Below are 25639 nucleotides of genomic sequence, written 5' to 3' on the forward strand. Positions count from 1 at the left end.
AGGTTTCGGGCCAAAAAGCTGAAATAAAGAACGAAGTCAATAATAATATGGAGTGTATGAGAAATAACTGGAAAATTCATCATCCATGGCTTGAAGAAATTGACATTTTACGAGTTATATTTTCGGTTCGTATTGTGGAGTCATTTAAGGAGCTATCCCAAAGTACTTTAGGATATGTACCTATATAAAACCTTCCAAGAATGTAGCCCTTATAGGATAGTTAAAATAAGGATTTTAATGGGCTATTTTGATTTGGTTTGCTCTGGTTTGGCTACCTGATTCCTACTTTTTCCACGCCAGCTGACGAGGCACTTTCAAGATCCTTCTCTGAGACCTGCACCAATAAGACTATACCAATGTTCAGTTGAAACATCAGGTATAAGTTTAGCGGAAACGAAAGTACAACCTGTTTTGAAATAAATTCCAAGGACAGATTGTCATTAACGAAATAGAAAGTGGACTATGCCCCTCATGCTGCCAGCGCCTGGTATGATGCGGCGTGACACGCAGCGCTTGCGGCAGTACAATGCCCCCAATCACCCGCCCCGCACCGACGCGCCGCCCACTCACGGCAAAGAGAGCCACCTAGTGAGGGATTATTCTCATTTCCGTGGTGGGATTCTGCTGTTCCTTCTACCATGAGCTTCCAAGGATAGAGATTCCTACTACCTATTACCTCAAATAGCCTGCATTTCTTTCCGAAAATTTACTGGTTAGATATTTTTCTTTTTTTTTTAATTTAAAGACCAGTGTGATCGTATATTGGTTAGATTTTTTAAAGATTTCAACCAGAATAAAAATTGTAAGAATTACCCCCTTACTAATCATGGTAATAGCCATTTATGTCTGTGGCACATATCTCCAATAAAGAGTGTATGAACAGTTATCATACATTCCTGATAAGCAATCTAGGAAAATATTACTACTATCTTCTCATTTTGGAAATAGAGAAACGGAGCAGAAAGATGAATCCTTTTGTTAGTGTTTGCTGATTTATTCCATAAACATTTACTGAGTACTTACTATATTTCAGACACTGTTCTGGTTATGATGGACACCACAATGAAAGAGACCTGGTCCCTGTCTTGAGGAAACCCAGCTGCTGGTAGAGAGCTCAGAGTAATGATTAGGATGCAATATGAGGGATGCAGTAATTGGGGTAAGAATAAAGTAGGAACACATGAGGTCAGAAATAATAAAGTCTGTGTTTTATAGCAGCTTTCCAAAGAATCTTATAAGAGTCTTCAATAGCTTTACAATATCTCTAGTTAAATAGAAGAATAGTAGTATATTTTAGAGATTAGAAGACTTTGATACTAATATTAAAATTACCTTCAAAAATCAATAGGACTCAGAAAAATTATTACCTTCTATTTATATACTGTTTAATACACATTTTCCAATTTCATCTATTTCTACTTGCCCTAGTCAACAAACTTGTAGAATTATAGACATCTTTCTTCTACAATAGATATTGTTCACCTTTTTCCCCTACAGATATAAGATCACATCTAAACCAAAAGAAATTAAAGAGAAGCTTCCTTACATTAATCCTACCGGATTTTGTTTTTGGGTTTGTCTTTTGGGCTAAGTGATTTCATGGAAAGATCACAAGCTAACGGACCTGAGTATGCATTCTAACTCTGCCATCTTGGTATCTGAACTTCAGTTTGCACCTTGACCAAAGTGGAAGCATTACCTGTTATAGGCTTCCTGTGACCTTTAATGATGACATCCATGATTGAGTGCCCATTATACAACACTGAACTTGATAAATGTTAAATTTTTTTCTGCCTTTTTGCTTTTTTTTTTTTTTTTTTTTTTTGAGACAGAGTCTTACTCTGTCACCCAGGCTGGAGTGCAGTGGTACAATTTCAGCTCACTGCAACCTCTGCCTCCTGGGTTCAGGCAATTCTTGTGCTTCAGCCTCCCAAATAGCTGGGACTACAGGTGTGTGCCACCATGCCCGGCTAATTTTTGTATTTTCAGTAGAGATGAGGTTCACCATGTTGGCCAGGCTGGTCTCAAACCCCTAACCTCAAGTGATCCACCTGCCTTGGCCTCCCAAAGTTCTGGGATTACAGGTGTGAGCCACCTTGCCTGGCCCCTTTTGCTCTTTTATATCAAGCTAAAATGAGTAAAATAGAACTACTACAGCATAACATTATTTTTTAAAATAATACTCTATCTAGTCTTTTTTTTTTTTTAATAGAGACGCAGTCTAACTATTGCCCAGGCTATCTCTAACTCCTGGCCACAAGCAGTCCTCCCACCTCAGCCTCACAAGTAGCTGGATTTTAGGTGTGAATCACTGTACCCAGCTCTCAATCTAGTCTTTGTCTATAATACTCATAGGTCTGAACTCACATTCAAATCTATTGGCATCCAGTGCTAGAAGATAGATTTCCTTATTCATGACTCTGATTACAGAAAAGAACACAATATTAGGACATTGTGAGTCCGATGCTAGAGGTTTAAAACTTTTCAAAAACCTTTTATCACATAAAACAGCCTAATATAACCACACTTCTGTCCAAGTAAATAGAATGGCCTCTTTTCAATCAAACACTGAGTACTTGCTGAGAAGCTACTCTTAACATTCTTACCAAATTTACCCAGAGCTTTGGTAACCTGACATTTAGTACATAGCAGGCCTCCTCCCTTTTTATAATAATAGACAGCCTGTGCCATGACATCATAACAAGCCCTAATTTATTTTAATATTTAGCCTACATATTCTGAATGTTTATAAATCCTGTGCACAATTAGGAACTTGGTAAATCATTCTCATCAAAGCAGAAACACATTTATTATCAATTGCATACTCAGTACACAATGTGTGTGAAGCTAGCCATTCATTCCTCTTCAGTACCACACCTCAGACCATAGAGTTAAGTGATTCAATCAAATGAGTAATTCATTCTCTTCAAATAGTGAGTCAGATACAAACTGATATTTAAATTCAGGTCTCCTGTTGCTCAAGATTTCTTAGATCAAGGGTCAGTAGCCTTTTTCAAACAGTTTGCCAAGTGTATATTTATTCATTCACTCCAAAGAGGGAGTCTTTTAGCCTGAAGAATAGTCAGGAACCATTGCAGTCCAAGATTGAAGAAAAGAAACTTCTGATTTGGGAGGCACTGAGGTGACAGTTGGGGAATAATATTCAGAGCTTTCTCTCCCCCTTCACTTCTCCATCTCCTAATATTTACTAAGGGAAATCTTATTATCTTCAAGGTTTCCCCCAACTCCCAATAAGCAAATACCTCTGAGAAATTACCACACCTAAAATTCTTATCTGCTGAGTTAATGGACACAATCTGGAAAAGACAAGAAGAGATGCTCATAGGAAAGATTGAAAAGTATTGAAAAACAAAAACAAAAACCCTAGCCTCTCTTATTTTATTGGCAGAAGGCCTTAGTGTTCATGCATCTCTTTACTACCTGAAGCACAGTACTTACTGAAATCATCTTGGGGGTCCCTAATCTAACGGCAACATATTTCATGTCAAAGTCTGTTGAGTTACCTAGAAGTTGCCATATTTTTCTTAAAACACCCAACTAAAATAACATAATCTTTTAATATTTTCTAGCTTCTGCTTTCCTAACTTTTATCAGGCAGATACTACTTTGGAGCACTAAGAATGTGATACTGATATTGTCATAAATCTGTTCTTCAAAACCATGGGAAACATGTACATGCATGTACACATGCACACACTGATATGGTTTGGCCCTGTGTCCCCGCCCAAATCTCATCTCTATTTATAATCCCCACATGTTGAGGGAGGGACCTGTAATCCCCATGTGTCCAGGGAGGGAGGTGATTGGATCATGGGGGTGGTTTCCTCCATGCTGTTCTCATGATAATGAGTGAGTTCTCACAAGATCTTATGTTTTTATAGGTGTTTGGAACTTCCTCCTTTGTTTGTCTCTCCCTGCTGCCTTGTAAAGAAGTTGCCTTTTTCCCCTTCCACCATGATTGTAAGTTTCCTGAGGCCTCCCCAACTATACAGAACTGTGAGTCAATTAAACCCCCTTTGCTTATAAATTACCCAGTCTTGGGTAGTATCTTTATAGCAGTGTGAAAATGAAATAACACACACCTTCCTCTTTTCCCTGACATTATTATTGTACCAATTCAATTTGCAATTCAGGTTAAAATATGATAAAGATGAAAAGCAAAGAAACTTAGGACTTAGGTCCGTCACTTCAAGGCATACTAAGAATATGCATCCAAGCACTTTTTTGCTTTGCTTAACAATCCCAGGGTCTTTTCTGTTCTCAGAAAACTTTTACATATCAAAAACCTGGATAGTTTGTTCCATATATGTAAAAGTTCTTTCTTTTTTTTTTTTTTGAGACAGGGTCTTGCTCTGTTCCTCAGGCTGTAGTGGCATGATCACAGCTCACTGCAGCCTCAACCCCCTGGGCTCAAGTAATCCTCCTGCCTCAGCCTCTCGAGTAGCTGGGACTACAGGCTTCCCTCAAGATGCCCAGCTAATTTTTTTATTTTTTGTAGAGACAGTGGTCTCCCTATGTTGCCCAGGCTGGTCTCAAACTCCTGGGCTCAAGAAAACCTCCAGCCTTGGCTTCCCAGAGTAATGGGATTATAGGTGAGCCACCTCACCTGGTCATATTTGTTAAAATTCTTAATATTAGCCTGGCACAGTGGCAAGTGCCTATAATCTCAGCTACTCAGGAGGCTGAGGCAGGATGATCACTTGAGCCAAGGAGTTTGGGGCCAGCCTGGGCAACATAGCAAGACTCCATCTTAAAAACAATTCTTAACATTATTGGGTTAAGATGTAAGAGCACATTCTGGAACAAATTAAATAGTAAATTAATGTGTACGTATATTCCACATTTTAGCTATGTTAAGCTTTTTAAAAAGTTTTTTCCCCTGGCTTTAAGTCTCCGTTGCTTTTCCATTACCCTTAGGATAAAGTTTCCAATCCTTAGGATGACCTCTGTTCTGGTCTCTGCCTGCCTCTTCTCTGACAACCCTCCCCACCCCTGGTATCACCACTGTAGCTATAGTGACCTTCTGTTAGGTCCTTGAATAAGCAGTGTTCTTTTCTTCTCAGAGCCTTAAGATAAGTTGTTCCCTCTATCTAGGTAATTCTTCTCCGCAGACTACTCTTATGTCTACCTATGCTTTAAGCCTAAATCCGAACTTCTTTGGACGAGCTTTCTCTACTTTCCAACCCCCAACCATTAGGCTAAGTTAGCTAAACTGGTTATATGTTCCCATAGCACTCTGCCCTTCTTTTTCATGGCATTTCATACTTGTAAATCTTTGTTTAATGTCTGTTACCTCCAATTGTAAGCTCTGTAAGAGCAGATGCTGTGCCTATTTTGCTTACTCTTGTATTATCACTTCCCTAGCAGAACACCAGATACAAGGAATGCTCAATAAATGTTCATTAAGTCAAGGAATTAAAAAACAAAAACCAAATTAATAGAAATTTGGGAGCTGGGCACAATGGCTAACACCTGTAATCTCAGCACTTTGGGAAGCCAAGGTGGAAGATTGCTTCAGCCCAGGAATTCGAGACCAGCCTGGGAAACATAGTGAGACCCCATCTCTAAAACAAAAAAAAAGTTGGACCACGTATTCTTTAGAGGTAATCCTAAAGCAGTAAGAAAATAATTTTATTGGGCCTTCAACTAATCTTGGTAATTGAAATTGCTATTACATTTAACAAGATTAAAGTTTTAATTAAATGAAATATTTAAGCAGTGAGTAAAGTGCACAGTTATAAGATGAAGGATAACTGATCAGTTATCTCACAACAGAGTCTCAGACTTCGATGTAGAAAAAGTCTTCAACGTCCAAATTATTTTATTTAACTTTATGTTTTTTAATTTGAGATTAGGTGAAGCAGTTAATTCTTTCATTATGTGGCAAGAGAGAGTGCTAGGGAAGGATGGCAAAAGAGAAGAGAGGCTATCAGCTAATTAGAATGTAATACAAAAAGTTACCTTTAAAATTTCAGAAAGAAAATTGGATCAGGGTGTAGAATGGAAAGCTCAGTGGTCTCTATTTTTCACCAGAGAAGTGTTTAAAAATTCTAGCATTATTATTGTTAATTTTTTTGCCTGTAATGGGATAGGGCTAAGTAAACTGAATGTAGGATTTTAAGGAAAGGGCTATATCCAATTTCAAAGTAAATGTGATAATTATGTTTCTGGAGGCAGGTTCTGAATTCAATTCAATTAAATAAGGCATGTAACATATGTAAGCAGCCTGGCACTTAGTAGACACTCAACAAATGCTCTTACTTTATATAAAGGGTGAATAAGAAATGCATACACACTCTAATTAACGTAGGTTAAATGCACCTTTAAAAACAAATACAAAATGCTGTAGAGGTACACAGCATACTGCCTCAAAACTATATGACCAGTTTTATCATATGACCCTTTCTTCCTTCCTTCCTTTTTCTTTCTCTTTCTTTCTTTCTCTCTCTGTCTTTTCTTTCTTGCCCTGCCCTGCCCTCTCCTCCCCTCCCCTCCCTTCCCCTCCCCTCTTCCCTCCCCTCCCCTCTCTTTTCTTTTCTTTACTTTCCTCCCCTCCCCTCCCCTCCCCTCCCCTCCCCTCCCCTCCCCTCCCCTCCCCTCCCCTCCCCTCCCCTCCCCTCCCCTCCCCTCCCCTCCCCTCCCCTCCCCTCCCCTCCTCTCCTCTCCTCTCCTCTCCTCTCCTCTCCTTTCCTTTCCTTTCCTTTCCTTTCTTTTCGACAGGGTCTCACTCTGTTGCCCAGGCTGGAGTGCAGTGGTGCAATCACAGCTCACTACAGCCTCAACCTCCTGGGCTCAAGTGATTCTCCCACCTCAAGTTCCTAAGTAGCTAGGACTACAGGCATGTACCACCATGCCCAGCTAAATTTTCTTTATTTTTGAGGTCTCACTGTGTCTACCAGGCTGGTCATGAACTCCTGACCTCAAGTGATAAGTGATCCTCCCACCTCTGCCTCCCAATGTGCTGGGGTTACAGGTGTGAGCCACCGTGCCTGGCCAGTATAAATTCTTTCATCTATTTGTGAAGGATATCTCAGTTCACTAGCTGTTTTATATTTGAATGAAATGAGAGCCAAGATCTGGTTCTAAGCTAAAGAGGATAACGAGGCTTCTATGGAGCAAAACCAGCTGCTTATGCTTTCCCCTGCCCTCTTTCAAACTAACACCTCTGGAATGGCTTTGGCTTGCATGCTGTCTCACTCTCGTGCTCTCTCAACCATTGGCTATAATGTTCCCATTATGGTCCTCCAAGTCATGCATTTCTTTGTCCCAGAGGACATGAATAGTTTTAGTTTTTGTTGTTGTTGTTGTTTTGAGACAGGGTCTGTCACTATCACCCAGGCTGTAGCATAGTGGCATAATCACAGCTCACTGCAGCCTCAACCTGCTAGGCTCAAGCCATTCTCCCACCTCAACCTCCTGAGTAGCTGGGCTACAGGCACATGTCACCACGCCTGGTTAATTTTTGTATTTTTAGTAGAGATGGAATTTCATCATGTTTCTCAGGCTGGTTTTGAACTCCTGGGCTCAAGCGATCCACCTGCCTTAACCTCCCAAAGTGCTGGGATTACAGGCATGAGTCACTGCACCCCACCAGTTTTGGTTCTTTAACAATGTCCCTGTAGGTAAGATCAGGACCAGAGGGCATGCCAAATAACTGGAATGCCAACATTTCCAAAATATAGGCAGCAGTGGCCTAGATGTTACAGAAGGTTACCAGCTGTAGAAAGAAACTGAAATTAATTTTCTCTAAGTATTTGAGGAACAGTCAAATTTTAGCATGAAAGCACTGTAGGAATGTTAGGTAGAGTTGAGTTTAGTATCTATAGAGCATGTTCAATTGATGATGATCAATTCCTATCTTTCTCTGCTTTTTCAAGACAAATCTATATCGAAACTAAAACTTTACTTCTGGGAATCTTAATCTTGGTGTATCCTGCTACTATGGAGAAGTTTGATGAGTTGTGCATCCTCTAGAATTTTAGTATTTAGTAATTTATTCAGTCTTTCATTCATATTCATATTCATATTCAGTCTTTTCATAAATAGAATTTTCATTGTAATCAGGTCATATGCTAGTCATTAGGGTGAAAATGGTGAACGAAACAGTCCTGCTTTCAGAGCTTAAGGTTTAAAAGACAGTTAAGTAAAAGGGAAGTTATATTATAGAGTGATAAATGCTGCGGTAGAGGTCTTTGGAACCATTCCACTTTAGATCGAGTACAGACATGCAATCAGATAATCCACATAAGTGTCCCAGTCAACTGTAAAGTCCTTCAGAATGAGATTTTGCAGAGTTTACTTGTTCACATTCTATTTCCCAGCAGGAAAAGGAATACATACAGCTCATCCTACCAGAAAAGTGATGGAAAACCATGTCTAAAAGTATACTAAATTATGCCTGAAAGATACAAAACTATAGATATAAAGTGCAACTATGAAATAGAATTACATAGAAAATGGTCATAAATATAATAAAATGTTAATAGCAGCTATTTCTGAAGTAGACTACTTATGGTTGGCTTTAATTTCATACATTTTTCAACATTTTCTGCCAATCAAAAAGCAAAGTTAAGTTTATTATTGTTATTGTTGTTTTGGTAGTGGTTAGCATTGTTTTTAAAGAATGCTTGAACTTCTGTATTATAGGAGTCTGAAAGTAACATTAGACATTGAAAAGGAAGCACATTAAAGATAAGTGTAGGGCCGGGCACAGTGGCTCACGCCTGTAATCCCAGCTACTTGAGAGGCTGAAGCAGAAGAATTGCTTGAATCCGGGAGGTGGAGGTTGCAGTGAGCCGAGATCGTGCCACTGCACCCCAGCCTGGGCAACAGAGTGAGACTCTGTCTAAAGGAAAAAAAAGAAAGAAAAAAGTAAGTGTAATAGCTTTTCACAACTGATGATTGAAAAAAAAAATCTTGTTACAGGCAATTCCTATGGCTCTAATGCAGTATCAGGCACTAATACTTATGTATGAACAAAAATTGATGAGGATGATCATTTTTTAATACACCAGTACAGACCAAAATGCTTCTTTGGTAATTTTCGGATCTACTTCTGGGAACCGTCACAGCCTGAGAAAGATGGCATGCCCTGGAAGGAATTCACAGAGAATTATTCTAAGTAAAAGAAGTTTAAAGTTATATCTTTATTTGCCATTTTGCCTTTTCTTACCTTTAAAATTATTTTCTCCTCCTCCCTCAACTCTAGGTCATGCTACTGGCCCCGCCCAGTTATGTAACAACTTGCATTTCCTCAATTCTCTGGAATGTGGCCAGTCAGGAACTTCCACATTTGCTTTTTTTTTTCCCCCCATTTGTGGGTAAGAAAGTAAAAGAGGCAGAAAAACTAAATTGAGAAAGAAGAAAGAATAGGGGAAGAGAGAAAGAAAAAAGAAAACCATGAAGTCTAGAAGGGGAGAAAGAAGAGATAGATGAGCAAAGAAGCACATTGCCTGGTGGTAGTAATAGTTGTCAGACACCCATCTATTATAATCTGTTTTCCATGGGAGATTTTAGGAAGAGGCAAGATCCCCAATCTGTCTTAAAATCAAGAAAAGGGACCCTGTTACCTCTAAAGTATACTTCCAGACTCAGCAATCTCTAAATTCTGAGTGGGCATCCCTAGTTTTGCTGCCTAAAATCTACGACAGCTGGAAATGATTCCATTTAAGATCCAGTTCAAGAAGCTACACACCCTGAGGAACTTTATGTTGCCATTTAAAGGACCGATATTCTTCAGATTGCTTGAGCCCAGGAGTTCGAGACCAGCCTGGCAACATGGCAAAACTCCATCTCTACCAAAAAAAAAACAAAACTAGCTGGGCATGGTGGTACACATCTGTAGAACTAGCTACTCTGGAGGCTGAGGTGAGAGAACCCCTTGAGCCTAGGAGATGGAGGTTGCTGTGAGCTAAGACTGTGCCACTGCACTCAAGCCTGGGCGACAGAGCCAGACCCTATATCATAAATAAATAAATGTCAATATTCTCCAAAACAGATTGTATCATTTGAATTTGGACTTTGTGTACACTTGATACTACACTTAATCTTTGCCAAAAGGCAGAGAAGCAATGGACTTTGGGTACAAGGTGGAATGTCACTCTACTCTCACCCATTTTAGTATGAGTGAAAATACCATTTAAAACAGAACAAAACAAAACAAAATAAGGTAGTCTAGACAGTTGTTGTAAACTATTGTATATTCTGCAGAAAGTCCTCTTTCACCCCTCAGGTAAGCTTCAGATAGATAGCCAGGAACCTTTGAACTAAATCTAATGATCTCTTGTAAATTTTCATTTTCTCCTTTTTTTTTTTTTTTTTTTTTTGAGACGGATTGCTCTGTCACGCAGGCTGGAGTGCAGTGGCGTAATCTCAGTTCACTGCAACCTCTGCCTCCAGGATTCAAGCAATTCTCGTGCCTCAGCCTCCCAAGTAGCTGAGATTACTGGAGAGATAATGAATTTATTTTGGACATGCTGAACTACATTTGTCTGGGGTTGAGAAAACTTGTGTATCTGGAGAACATGAGAGAAATCTGCACTAGAGTTGTAGCTTTGGGAGTCATCAACAGTTAGATAGTAATTAAAGCTACTTGTGTGGTTTTCAGAAAGCTTGCCTACAAAATGAATGAAAGATAGTTTTGTCTTATAAAGAGGTGGGAGACTTCAGCAGGAAAACATCCAATATAGAAAAATCAGGGATAGAGGCCAGCCAGGCATGGTGGCTCACGCTTGTAATCCCAGCACTTTGGGAGGTGGAAGCTGGAGGATCACTTAAGCCCAAGAGTTTAAGACCCACATGGGCAACAAAGCAAGACCCTCGTCTCCATAAAAAATAGGCCAGATATGGTGGCTCAATGCCTGTAATCCCAGCACTTTGGGAGGCCGAAGTGGGCAGATAACCTGAGGTCAAGAGTTTGAGACTAGCCTGGCCAACATGGTGAAACCTCGTCTCTACTAAAAATACAAAAAGATTAGCTGGCCGTGGTTGTGCACACCTGTAGTCCCAGCTACTTGGGGAGGCTGAGGCAGGAAAATCGCTTGAACCCAGGAGGTGGAGGTTGCAGTGAGCCAAGATCATACTACTGCACTCCAGCCTGGGTGACAGAGGGAGACTCCATCTTAAAAATAAAATAAAATTACTTGGGCATGGTGGCATGCACCTGTAGTCCCAGCTACTGAGAAGGCTGAGGTGGGACGATCTCTTGAGCCCAGGAATTCAAGGCTACAGTGAGCTATGATCATGCCACTGCACTCCAGCCTGGGAGACAGAGCAAGACCCTGTCTCAAAAAAAAAAAAAAAAAGAGGGAGAGAGGTAGATAAGAGTGAGGCCTCTGGGGAAATGAGAAAAAGTAGATTCCAGAACATAAATGCAGAGAGGAAAATCTCTTCTCTGGTAGAATAATAATGAGATGTAATTGTGGGGTTTTCCTCCACACACCTTTTCTTACGCCCCTTCCCTACTGGATTTCAAAACTTAAGGTTACAAAAATGCACAGACTTTGAAGAAATTTAGGACAAAGACTAATTTAAGAGCAAGAGTTTCAGTACCAGAATATATTGTTTTAATGTCTCTAATTGTTGTATACATCAAGTAAGTGAGGAGAGCAAGAAACAGGGGGTTTTATACTCTGCCTCTACCTGAGCCAGAAGCCCTGTGATTTAGAGATTCCAAATAGATTTCCGGCATTTAAGAATACAAGAAGCCTGAATCCATATTACTAAGGAAAGCCAAAAAAGGTAGCAAGACCAGAGTCCCCCACATCCAGAATGTCATGGGAAAATGGTCAAAATGGTTTTGTGGAGCTCACGCTTTGAATTTCTACATCTTCTCCAAGAACTTCAATAATAAAATTTAATTAAAAATTAAAAGACATCTCTGGGTTCATTAACAAAATAATCATCTCTGGGCATCAAAATGAAAGACTAGCCAGGCACAGTGGCTCATGCCTGTAATCTCAGCACTTTGGGAGGTCGAGGCAGGTGGATCACCTGAGGTCAGGACTTCGAAACCAGCCTAGCCAACATGGGGAAACCCTGTCTCTACAAAAATTCAAAAATTAGCCAGGTGTGGGGGCACACACCTATAATCCCAGCTACTGGGTAGGCTGAGGCAGGAGAATCGCTTGAACCCAGGAGGTGGAGGTTGCAGTGAGCCAACATTGCGCCACTGCACTCCAGCCTGGCCAACAGAGTGAGACTGCATCTCAAAAAAAAAAAAAAAAAAAAAAAAGACCCAACACAACTGGGTTAGTGGGGGCTACAGCTACAGCCTCGATGGTCTTCCGAGTATGGAAGTTGGTAGAAGTTTTCTAGGAGTTTGAATCCTTCCCAGTAGTGGAGATCAAAGGCACCCCAAACATGGTAGGGCACCTTAGTCAGGTTCATTGTGAAACTGGAATTTGGGAAAAACTGTGACTTCTGCCCTGGGCTAGAGTTTAAAAAACAAAGCAAACAGAAAACAACAAAAACTCCTTAGTTATGGTGGTGAAAGGAAACAAACTAGCACACACAAGACTTAGGCCAACCTACTTTGAGGCTCAGGAGGCAGAACTGAAGGACACATCCTGAGACACATCCTGAGGAAGGACACATCCTGAGACACATAGCCAGGGGGTCTCAGGTCTACATGGACGCAATGCTAAAACAGGAAACCGACGGAATAAGTTAAAAAAAGGAAAAACTATCACTCTAGATGACCTGCAAGTTGCAATTTGTACACAAGGAAAACAATACTAAAAACATCTGCCAACTTTCAATTTAGTTTTTGTTTAATTGATCTGTGAATTTCTAAAAAGACATATTTAAATTTTCCAATATAGCACCTGGGCTTGGTGGCATGCACCTATAGATCCAGCTACCCAGGGAGCTGAGGTGGAAGAATCCATTGAGCCCAGAAGTTTCAGCCTAGCCTGAGCAACACAGTGAGAACTTGTTTAAAAAAAAAAAAAATTTTTTTTAAATTTCGATGTAGTGTTGATCTACTAATTTTTGGTGTAATTCTGTTAGTTGTTGTTTTATATCATGGTTATATGGTCAGCTAGATAGAACTTGGCAATTTTTAATTTTTATTATTATGTAATGTTTTTATCCTTATTAATACTTTTTGCTTTATACTATTTTTGTCTGCTACCAATATTAAACTTCAACTTTCTTTTGTTTAGCATTTGCTTGCTATAACTTTTACCTTCATTTTCAACCTTTTCTATGTTATTTTATTATGGACACATCTTTTGTATGTGGCATATAGCTGATTTTCTGTTGTTGTTTTTAATCCTGACAGTCTCTGTTTTTAACTGAAAAGTTCAATTTATATGAGTATGATCTATTTGAATTTATCTCTACCAATGTCTACTTTTGATGTCTACCAATGTATTTTTTTTTTTTTTTTGAGAGGAAGTCTCATTCTGTCACCCAGCCTGTAGTGTAGTGGCATGATCTCAGCTCACTGCAACCTCTGCCTCCTTGGTTCAAGCGATTCTCCTGCCTCAGCCTCCCAAGTAGCTGGAACTACAGGCACGTGCCACTGCACATGGCTACCTTTTGTATTTTTAGTAGAGACAGGGTTTTGCCATGTTAGCCAGGCTGGTCTTGAACTTCTGACCTTAGGTGATCAGCCTGCCTTGGGATCCCCAAAGTGCTGGGATTCCAATATACTTTTGATTTTCTGTTTGCAATGATTTCTCTCTCTTTTTTTTTTTTTTGGTGGTGGTTGTTGTTTATTTGCCTCTCTTGCCTTTGTTGTATTGATAACTTTTGAAAATTCCCTTGCTTTTACCTCTGTTTGAACTTTGTAGGTTATATTTTGTCTATTATTTTAGAAGCTACTCTTAAAATTTTGACATGCATGCTTAACCATTTATTTTCCTAACGATTTCTAAAGTTGTTTTTTTTGTTGTTGTTGTTGTTGTTGCTGAGACGGAGTCTTGCTCTGTCGCCCAGGACGGAGTGCAGTGGCGCCATCTTAGCTCACTGCAAGCTCCGCCTCCAGGGTTCATGCCATTCTCCTGCCTCAGCCTCCTAAGTAGCTGGGACTACCGGCTCCGCCACCACGCCCGGCTGATTTTTTTGTATTTTTCATAGAGACAGAGTTCCGCCGTGTTAGCCAGGATGGTCTCGATCTCCTGACCTCCTGACCTCGTGATCCACCCGCCTCGGCCTCCCAAAGTGCTGGAATTACAGGCGTGAGCCACCGCGCCTGGTGGATTTCTAAAGTTTTTTAAAGCCAGTTATCCTCCAGCCCCAAGACTGCTTTATCTACCTAATATATTGGGAGTTATTGTTACCTAGAATTTTAGTTCCATATTTATCAGAACATAAAACTGTTACTATACAATCAATGTGTAATTTGACTTATCAACATAATTTATCAATTTTTGTTTTTATCATTTGTTTAATACAATGCTTTCATTCTGAATTCACTTTTCTTCTTGCTACAATGCATCTTTTAGTAGCTCTTTCAATAAAAATGTATGCTTGTTAAAGTCAGTTTTAAAGTTTTCTATTTCATTATTCTTGAATTGTCACTTAGCTGAATATGGAAACCTATGTTGCCAATTATTTTCATCTCAGTCCTTTGGTGGTATTATTGCATTGGCTTCTGGTTTCTATTGCTGCTAATGAGAAGTTTGGTGTCTAATTGTAATTTTTTTTTTTTTTTTTTGAGGCGGAGTCTTGCTCTGTCACCCAGGCTGGAGTGCAGTGGTGCAATCTCGGCTCACTGCAACCTCTGCCTCCTGGGTTCAAGTGATTCTCTTGCCTTAGCCTCCCAAGTAGCTGGGATTACAGGCGCCCGCCATCATGCCTGACTAATTTTTGTATTTTAAGTAGAGACGGGGTTTCACCATGTTGGCCAGGCTGGTCTCAAACTCCTGACCTCATGATCCTCCTGCCTCAGCCTCCCAAAGTGCTAGGATTACAGGCATGAGCCACCGCGCCCGGCCTAATTGTCATTCTTTTATGGGTAATCTGTGTTTTCTCTTTGGGGTGGCTTTTAAAATTTGCCCTTTATCCTTAATGTGAGGTGTCTTCACTACAGTACATCGAAGTATGAATTTGTTTTCATTATTTTGCACTTAATATGCAACTTCATTTTTTAAAAATTCTCTGTATCATCTCTACGAATATTATTTCCACCATTCATTTTATTCCCCCTTTCTGAAATTACTATTAGATGCATCCTTCATGTGTTCTGTCTATATATCGCTATGTAACAAACACACCACTCCAAAACATAGTGGCAAGAAGCAATAACTATTAATATTGTATTATGCTCACAGATTCTGCACCATAGATATCTGAACAGGTACATCAGGGATAGCTTGACTCTATTTCAAGATATCCAGGGTGTCAGATGAGAAGACGAACAGTGAGTGGTCACTTGAATGACTGGAGGATTTTTTACTCACCTGCCTCTAGGCTAGAGGGACAGAGGTGGCACTCTGCTGGGATTGTAGATTGGAATGCCTACACATGACTTCTCCATGTGGTTTGGGTTTCCTCACATCATAGTGGCCTCAGGGTAGTCAGACTTCTTACATGGTAGCCCAGGGCTCCAATAGTGAGTGTTCTGGCAAACAAGGTGGAATGCATGAACTTTTATTGCCTAGCCTCACAAGTCATATATAATGTCATTTCCACCTTTACTTAGTCACAAGCTCACCCAGTTTGGGAATGTGGGAGCTAGACCCACCTCTTATTGGGAGGAGTATCAAAGAATTTGTGGCCATGATTTGAAACTGCCACAATATGTCTTTTCTTTGATATCATGCTGAATTCCGCGTCAATTATTTACTTTCACAATTCAATAATTGTTTCTCTGAGCAGTTTAAGAGTTTGTTTCAAACTCCCAGCTCAAGCAGTCCTCCTACCACAGCCCCCTGAGTAGCTGGGACTACAGATGCATGCCACCATGCCTGGCTAATTTTTAAAAAGTTTTTTGTAGAGACGGGGTCTCCCTATATTGCCCAGGCTGGTCTGGAACACCTGGGCTCAAGCAGTCCTTCTTTTTTTTTTTTTTTTGGAGACGGAGTCTCGCTCTGTCGCCCAGGCTGGAGTGCAGTGGCGCGATCTCGGCTCACTGCAAGCTCCGCCTCCCGGGTTCACGCCATTCTCCTGCCTCAGCCTCTCCGAGTAGCTGGGACTACAGGCGCCCGCCACCACGCCCGGCTAATTTTTTGTGTTTTTAGTAGAGACGGGATTTCACCATGGTCTCGATCTCCTGACCTCGTGATCCGCCCGCCTCGGCCTCCCAAAGTGCTGGGATTACAAGCGTGAGCCACCGTGCCCGGCCTCAAGCAGTCCTTCTGCCTCTGCCTCCCAAAGTGTTAGGATTACAAGCATGAGCCGCCATGCCTGGCCTCCATTTTCCTATGTAATTATTTTTCATATTTATCTTTACTTTATTCATGTCTTTTGTGTTTGTTTCTTAACCTTTGATTCTTTTTTATTTCTCTATCTTATTGAATGTATTTATTTTAAAGTCAGTTTAAGATTATTTTTCTTTTTTTTTATATTTTTTTTTATTATTATACTTTAGGGTTTTAGGGTACATGTGCACAATGTGCAGGTTTGTTACATATGTATCCATGTGCCATGTTGATTTCCTGCACCCATTAACTCGTCATTTAGCATTAGGTGTATCTCCTAATGCTGTCCCTCCCCCCTCCCCCCACCCCACAACAGTCCCCGGAGTGTGATGTTCTCCTTCCTGTGTCCATGAGTTCTCATTGTTCGATTCCCACCTATGAGTGAGAACATGCGGTGTTTGGTTTTTTGTCCTTGCGATAGTTTACTGAGAATGATGTTTTCCAGTTTCATCCATGTCCCTACAAAGGACACGAACTCATCATTTTTTATGGCTGCATAGTATTCCATGGTGTATATGTGCCACATTTTCTTAATCCAGTCTATCGTTGTTGGACATTTGGGTTGGTTCCAACTCTTTGCTATTGTGAATAGTGCCGCAATAAACATACGTGTGCATGTGTCTTTATAGCAGCATGATTTATAGTCCTTTGGGTATATACCCAGTAATGGGATGGCTGGGTCAAATGGTATTTCTAGTTCTAGATCCCTGAGGAATCGCCACACTGACTTCCACAATGGTTGAACTAGTTTACAGTCCCACCAACAGTGTAAAAGTGTTCCTATTTCTCCACATCCTCTCCAGCACCTGTTGTTTCCTGATTTTTTAATGATGGCCATTCTAACTGGTGTGAGATGGTATCTCACTGTGGTTTTGATTTGCATTTCTCTGATGGCCAGTGATGATGAGCATTTCTTCATGTGTTTTTTGGCTGCATAAATGTCTTCTTTTGAGAAGTGTCTGTTCATGTCCTCTGCCCACTTTTTGATGGGGTTGTTTGTTTTTTTCTTGTAAATTTGTTTGAGTTCATTGTAGATTCTGGATATTAGCCCTTTGTCAGATGAGTAGGTTGCAAAAATTTTCTCCCATTGTGTAGGTTGCCTGTTCACTCTGATGATAGTTTCTTTTGCTGTGCAGAAGCTCTTTAGTTTAATGAGATCCCATTTGTCGATTTTGGCTTTTGTTGCCATTGCTTTTGGTGTTTTAGACATGAAGTCCAAGATTATTTTTCAATCTGGATTTCTATTTCGGTGGGAATGGATCATCTCCAGGAAACGAAAGATTTCTATAACATCTATCTATACACATATGTAAAAACCCTCCACCCAACAAATAGATATTCTTTTCAAGCACACATTAAACATTTTATTTAATTTGACCACATACTAGGCCAGCTATTTCAAAAATCACCACAGTACAGACTATATTCTCTGACCAAAATTTAGTAAAGTTAGAAATCAATTTTACTAAGTTTGAAACTTAACGACAGACTCATAAATAACTCATGACTTAAAAATAAAAACCATTTAGAAAAGAGTAACAAAGAAAATACTGCATGGAACAACTTGTGTAACGCAAGTAACTCAGTCATTTGAAGGAAATGTATGGTATTAAATGCATTTATTAAAAATGATTTCAAGTAAATGAGCAAACACCTACCCCTAGAATCCGGAAAATGAACAGAGTCATTTCAAAAAACAAAAAAAGGCCGGGCATGGTGGCTCACGCCTGTAATCCCAGCACTATGGGATGCTGAGCTGGGCGGATCCTTTGAGGTCAGGAGTTCAAGACCAGCTTGACCAACATGGTGAAACCCCATCTCTACTAAAAATACAAAAAAATTAGCTGGGTGTGGTGGTGCACGCCTGTATTCCCAGATGCTTGGGAGGCTGAGGCAGGAGAATCACTTGAACCCGGGAGGTGGAGGTTGCAGTGAGCCAAGCTTGTGCCACTGTACTCCAGCCTGGGTGACAGAGCAAGACTCTATCTCTAAAAAAATAAAAGAAAGAAAAAAAAAAGTAAAATTGATTAAGAAATTCAAAAGTGGGTTCTTTGAGGAAACCAATAAAATAAATAAACTTTTAACAAGCCACATTGAAAAGAAGATAGCATAAATAAGCAATATGAGGAATTCAAAGAACAATATAGATATATATACACAGTAGAGTAGAAATTAAAAATATTGGTTATACCAGAAATTTTGTAACATTGTGTGATCTTATGTCAGTAAATTGAAAACTGAGGTGAAATCCACAACTTACCAGAAAAATATAAATTTAAGAGGTAAATCTAGAAAAAATATAAAATCTGAATAAATCAAGCATCATAAAGACAATAGATCAATAGTCAGAATTCTCCCAGTAGTCTCCTCCGAGTCATCCTTCCATCCCTTGCCAAAGAAGCCAGGCCAGATGGTTTAACAGGTGAATTTTTATCAAATTTCATGGAACAGACTATACTAACTCACACAAACTATTTTAGACAAGAAGAGTAAAGGCTACCCGGTTTATTTTACAAAGTTAATATAATCTTGATACCAAAATAGGACAACTCTATAGACAAAGGAAATTACAGATGAATCTCACTTTTTAACATTGACACGAAAATCCTAAATAAAGTAATTATGAAATCAAATCCAACAAAGTATACAAAATAATACATCAAGTACAACTAAAATTTGCCCCAAATGTAAAGATAGTATTATGATTTTAAAATCTATCTGTAATCTACCTTATTACCAGATTAAGGTGAAGACCCATATGCTCATCTCAATGGATACAAACAAAGCATTAAAAATTTAAGAACTGTAATTTAAAACAAAATGTCTTAATTAACTAGAAATATTAACTTCATGTGAGTACATATGAAGAGTCTATAACATATTTAATTATGAGAATATAGAAGCATTTCTATTAGAGTCAAGAATATAGCCAGCCTGCTGAAACCTCTACGATTAAACATCATACCACAAGTTCTAGCCCCTGTATTTATGATAAGAGAAAAAGAGGTATTCAGTGATTAGCAAGGAAGAATAAAAATATGTGTGCACAGTATCATTTCTCAGCCAGAAACTCCAAGAGGCTCTATAAGAAAAAAAATTAGAATGACTAAGTGTTGAGTATGGTTAAATACATGATCGATGTGAAAAATCAATAGCAATCCTATATACCTAAGTAATAGGAAATTCATACACCTATGTAATGAGAGGAAAAGATCACATTTATACTTGCAACAGAAATAAGAAGATACTTAGGAACAAATCTAACACAAATGTGCAAAACCTTTATGAAGAATGTTATAAATAGCAAAGGGCAAAAAAAAAAGATTGTAATAAAAAATGTGTAATATGTAATACTAAATTCACAGAACAGAAAATCAATGCTATAAGAAGTATGATTCTCCACAATTCAATGCAATTTCAATCAAATTCTCAACAAGATTTTTTTGTGGAACTTGACAAGCTGATTCTAAAGTTATTTATAGGGAGAATAGTTTTAAGAAGAGCCAAGACAATTCTAAAAAATTAAGAAAGTGTAATTTGCCTTTCCAGAAAGGAAGGTTCCTTGTAGAACTCTAGTAATTAAATAGTACAGTGGTTGTAATATGAAGAAAAGTCCTGAGGTAGACACATGTACATATGAGACCTTGACATATGATAGAGGAAACATTATAAATCTAGTGGGTTTGGGGAATACTGACTTTCTATACTAAAAAAAAGAAAAAAATATTAGATTCCTTTCTTATACCTTATACCAGCAATTCTCAAGCTTTTTGGTCTAAGGACTTCTTTATACTCTTTTTTTGAGACAGAGTTTCGCTCTGTTGCCCAGGCTGGAGTGCAATGGAGTGATCTCGGCTCACTGCAACCTCTGCCTCCTAGGTTCAAGTGACTCTCCTGCCTCAGCCTTCTGAGTAGCTGGGATTACAGTCATGCGCCACCACACCTGGCTAATTTTGTATTTTTAGTAGAGATGGGGTTTCTCCATGTTGGTCAGGCTGGTCTCGAACTCCTGACCTCAGGTGATCCACCCAACTCAGCCTCCCAAAGTGCTGAGATTACAGGCATGAGCCACCTATACTCTTAAAAATTACTGAAGGTCCCACAGAGCTTCTGTTTATGTGGGTTGTATCTGTCAATATTTATCATATTAGAAATTAAAACTGAGAAATCTGTAAAACACATGAACAGATAAGCACACATTCTATTAGGCATCAGAGTGATGACATCATTATATGTTGTGTAGCCTCTGGAAGACTCCACTGTTTATGAAAGAATGAGAGCAAAAAAGACAAATAACATCTTAGTATGATTATGAAAATAGTTTTGACCTTGTAGGGCTCCTGAAAGGGTCTTGGGGACTCTACAGGTATCCCCACACTACAGTTTGGGAGCCACTGGTATAAACTGAATTCCAGATGAAAAAGATCTAAACCTGGAACAAAGTAAAAACTTAATAACTATTAGAAGAAATTATAGGAGAACACATTTCATGATCACAGGGGAAGGAAGGATTACTTAAATGTAACATCAAAAGCACAAATTATGAAGGAAAAACCTAATAAATTTGAACACTCCAAATTTAGTACTTCTGTTTGATAAAATATCCCATAAACAAAATTAAAAGGAATGCCACAGTCTGGGAGAAGATAATTGTAACATATATTAAACAAAAGATTAGTATTCAGAAAACATATATTACTTTTGTAAATAAGAGAAAGATAATCTAATAGAAAATGAAGTAAAAAAAATATGCTCAACCTCACTCTAGTAATCAGATAAATACAAATCAAAACATCCATGAGATTGGTGAATCTAAATCGGGCAATGTCATGTGTTGGCAAGGATATAAGGAAATGAAAAAATCTTACTTTCTGTTGAGATGTAAATTGATACAACTACTTAGGAGAGCAATTTGGAAATACCTTGCCTAGTTGAAAATGCAAACATTCTATGATCCAGAAACATCTATAATTTAGAAAAAAAGGTTGAAAACACATATAAGGAAACATTTATTAATGTATTTATTGAATAAATATTTATCAAGTTCCTATATAAACCAAGCATTATATGAGGCTGTGGGAATAAAATGATGGACAAGACTGTTCTCATGAAATTGAGACAAACTTATGAATAAACACATATATCAGGTCAGGCAGGGTAAAGGGATAGGGGCTGGAAGTACTATTTTAGGTAAGATGGATGGGGAGGGCCTCCCTGAGGTGAATTTGAGGAAACTTAGAGAAGTGAGGGAACACGACCTGTGTTTATGTTCTAAGAAAAGTGCACTTCAGGCAAGAAGGAATGGCAGAAATGTGCTTGAAACACTGGAAGAAAGGAAGAAGGCCCATGAGGTGGGGTGGAGTTAGTGACTGGAAAGTGGCAAGAGATGAATCTGGAAGATAGGCAAAGGCTACATCACATAAGGCCATCCGGCCAAGGTAAGGAGTTTGGACTTTTTGGCGGAATGAGAAGCCATTGGAGGGTTTTGCACAGGCATACCGTATTAGTCCGTTTTCACACTGCTGATAAAGACATACCTGAGACTGGGCAATTTACAAAAGAAAGAGGTTTATTGGACTTAACAGTTCCACGTGGCTGGGGAGGCCTCACAGTCACGGCAGAAAGTGAAAGCCACGTCTCACATGGCAGCAAACAAGAGAAGACTGAGCTTGTGGAGGGAAATTCCCGTTTTCTAAAACCATCAGATCTCGTAAGACTCATTCACTATCACGAGAACAGTGGAAGGAAAACCCGCCCCCATCATCCAATCACCTCCCACCGGGTTCCTTCCACAACACATGGGAATTGTGGCAGTTACAATTCAAGATGAGATTTGGGTGGGAACACGACCAAACCATATCAGATACTATTGATCGAAAGTGCATTCTTAAAAGGCCACTCTGGCTGTTCTGTGTAGAAGAGACTGTAGGGTGTAGCATTATTAGAAAACAATTGCAATCATAGGAAAGTGATGTTGGTCACTTGGATTGGTTGAAAGTATTGAGAAGTGGTTGGATCCAGAATATATTTTGAAGCCAAAACAGACAACTTGATGGGGATTTGAGATGTGAGGAAAGGGGTTCAAGGATGACTGAAGTTTTTGGCGGAGCACCTAGGCCCAGTGCCTGGTGATGTCATTTACTGTGAGAGAGACTACTATATGGTGAAAAAGGTTAGGAAGGGATAGTTGTTGCAATATTTGTTTGTATCAACAAAACACTAGAAACAACCCAGGAATGAATGAATGGGAACAAACTGTTGTGTATTCATTCGTGATAGACAGTACAGAAATTAAAATAACTGACTGACTTTATATCAATATATGGATATATTTTGAAAACATTCTGCAACATTAAGTTGCAGCATATTATATCTGTATGATACTGTGTGCATACACTTTTAAAAAACAATACAAGATATTGTGTTTTTCTACAGTTATGTCAAACAATGGACTAGCAGATTTGCACCAAATTCATGATAGTGATTACCTCTGGGGGTAAAGAAAGTAAAGGAATTATGCTATTTAGGACATATGGGAGACTTGACCTTTATCTTTATTTCTTTAAAAAATACTTTGATGGAAATACGAAAAGACAGTAACATTAGTTCATTTGGGGTGATAAGTACGTGGATGGTTTATATTATTGTTCATACTTTGAAATATTTTGTTTGTTTTCATGAAAGGACAAAGAAAGACTGAGTGATGTCAGTGATGTCTAGGAGCATGGGCCCAAGCCAACCTCATGCAGCAGTGCAGCAGAGGAATGACTTCCTGTGCACCTGAGGGCCTGAAGGAGTTGACAGCCTGGCAGCATCCAGCATGCTCTGACAGTCAGATGGTTGACGATGGTGATCTGCAGACTGCCAGTGCAAAGAGAAGGTGGTTGCAGTATGTGTGGCAGGGTTCCCTGAAACCCCATCCACCCCCTACGGCATAATACAATCCCCAAACTCTGAAAATGTAGATACAATCCGGAGAAAGGCAGAGAATTTGCCATGATTGTGTGTTAGGATGGAGGCTCGCAATCGAAGTTGCATTTATTCACAGAAAAATTAGATATTTCATAAACATTTAAGTTTATAGTGCATGTTTATGTTAGGAAAGAAGGAAGCAAAGATGGATAGTGATATAGTTAAATTTCTCACTGGGGAGAAAAGTGGGTAGTCTTGGGTGGAGAAAGAGGAAAGGGGAAAGGCCTAGTCAATTGAGAGAACAAGTGTGGTGACAATAATGAAATGAGGTGGCTGGAAGGCCAGAAGCTGTGGTCAAATGGTAAGAGGCATGAATTTGAAATTTGGGAGGTTGAATGGCTCCAGCTGATTTTAAGGTCCTGGATGTGGCCACCAGACTAGGAGGCTGAGGTGAATCAGAAGTGGAGACAACTATAGTCTCCCTCTTTTCTCCTGATCTATATTTAGTGATTTACAAAAGAAACGTTTTCCCTTTATTTTCTAAACTGTGATCACGGATGGATTGGTAATGAAAGTATTCTTCTCACTGTTCAGTACTTTCTTATTCCATGGAATTACAGAAATCACAGAATTGTGAAGCTAGAAAACTCTCAGGAGATTATGGGTTTTCCTCCTTTTCTAAAAGTGTCCGTCAGAATTATGTACGTGTTAGGCTTCTTGGTAGAAAGTATCTTTAATTTGTTGTTGTTGTTGTTGAGACGGAGTCTCGCTCTGTCGCCCAGGCTGGAGTGAAGTGGCGTGATCTCCGCTCACTGCAAGCTCTGCCTTCCGGGTTCACACCATTCTCCTGCCTCAGCCTCCTGAGTAGCTTGGACTACAGGTGCCTGCCATCATGCCTGGCTAATTTTTTTATATTTTTAGTAGAGATGGGTTTCACCGTGTTAGCCAGGATGGTCTCGATCTGCTGACCTTGTGATCCACCTGCCTCGGCCTCCCAAAGTGCTGGGGTTACAGGCGTGAGCCATCGTGCCTGGCTGTCTTTAATTTTTTGAAGTAACCTACTTAAATCTCAATTACTTTTTATCTAAGGTAAACTTATTATTTTAATTCAGCACCACTCTACTTAAACTGAGTTGCAACTTCTCTCTCTTTGGTTCCTGCGTTATAAAAAAAAAAAAAAAAAAAAAAAAAAAAACACACACACACACATGTAATTTTCACCTATCAAACTGTAAAAGATTAAAACATTCGGCTGGGCGCGGTGGCTCACGCTTGTAATCCCAGCACTTTGGGAGGCCGAGGCGGGCGGATCAAGAGGTCAGGAGATCGAGACCACGGTGAAACCCCGTCTCTACTAAAAATACAAAAAATTAGCCGGGCGTGGTGGCGGGCGCCTGTAGTCCCAGCTACTCGGAGAGGCTGAGGCAGGAGAATGGCGTGAACCCGGGAGGCGGAGCTTGCAGTGAGCCGAGATTGCGCCACTGCACTCCAGCCTGGGCGACAGAGCGAGACTCCGTCTCAAAAAAAAAAAAAAAAAAAAAAAAAAAAAAAAAACACATTCAATAAAATATTGTTTTGATGAAAGTTTGTGGAAGTAACCAGTCATAAATAGTTGATGGATGTGTAAGGGATGGAGAGAAAGTTGGAAATATCTTTCAAAAGTAAAAATGCACATACATATTGACACATATTCCATGTCTAGGTATTTATCCAGTGAGTCTATTCAATGCAATATTGTTAATAATACAAAAGATTGGCAACAACATATATATCCCTCAATAGAATGGCAAAACAAAATGGCACAGGCATTCAGCGAACAACACTCAGCTGTTAAAATAGCCAAGTCATTAGCTCTCCATATGGAAAGGTAGCTAAGATATCTTGATAAATGCAAAAATAAAATAAAATAGAGTAGTATGTATATTACACTACCATCTGTGTAAAAAAAGAAAAATTATATATGTTTAAAAATACATATATACATTTTTATATATAGAATGTCCATGGAAGGAAATTTAAGAAATTGGTAATAGTGGTTGCCCCTGGGGAGGAAAACAGAATCACTGAGAAAAAAAGAGAAACTCACTTTTCATGATATGCTCTTTTGTGCCTTTTGATTTTGTATACATGAGTGTGTTACCTATTCAAAAATAAACAAAAAAAAAGTTTAAAGTCCACACCCAAGCAGAGACAACTGTTTATTCATTAAACGTAGATACCTCCCCTACACACACTTATGAGACTCTGTGCCAGTGATGCTTGTATTTTTTGAAAGAAATATATCACACAGTCAAGCATGGTTCCTTCAAAGAGAGCATCATCCTGCTGACTGAGTCCCC

At 39.3% G+C, this 25639-nt stretch overlaps 2 long non-coding RNA genes across 3 annotated transcripts in view; one reads left to right on the forward strand and one right to left on the reverse strand.

Moving 5' to 3' along the window:
* Positions 1-9993, forward strand: LOC129458838 (uncharacterized). Of its 2 annotated transcripts, XR_008649742.2 has the most exons (4): positions 1-125; positions 1034-1159; positions 3903-3981; positions 9230-9993. It is a non-coding gene; the product is annotated as an uncharacterized lncRNA (long non-coding RNA). The 2 variants fall into 2 exon arrangements; XR_010114759.1 differs by lacking the exon at positions 9230-9993 and having other exon boundaries at positions 3903-4032.
* The window catches only part of LOC129458837 (uncharacterized), a 20389-nt gene continuing 3757 nt past the window's right edge, over positions 9008-25639 (reverse strand). The window contains exons 3-5 of the long non-coding RNA XR_008649741.2: positions 25387-25440; positions 15429-15589; positions 9008-9112 (exon numbers count right to left, since the gene is read on the reverse strand). This is a non-coding gene — a long non-coding RNA (uncharacterized lncRNA). The remainder of the gene's footprint in view (positions 9113-15428; positions 15590-25386; positions 25441-25639) is intronic.

This window comes from Symphalangus syndactylus, chromosome 19 (assembly GCF_028878055.3).
Source record: "Symphalangus syndactylus isolate Jambi chromosome 19, NHGRI_mSymSyn1-v2.1_pri, whole genome shotgun sequence".
Taxonomy (NCBI): Eukaryota; Metazoa; Chordata; class Mammalia; order Primates; family Hylobatidae; genus Symphalangus; species Symphalangus syndactylus.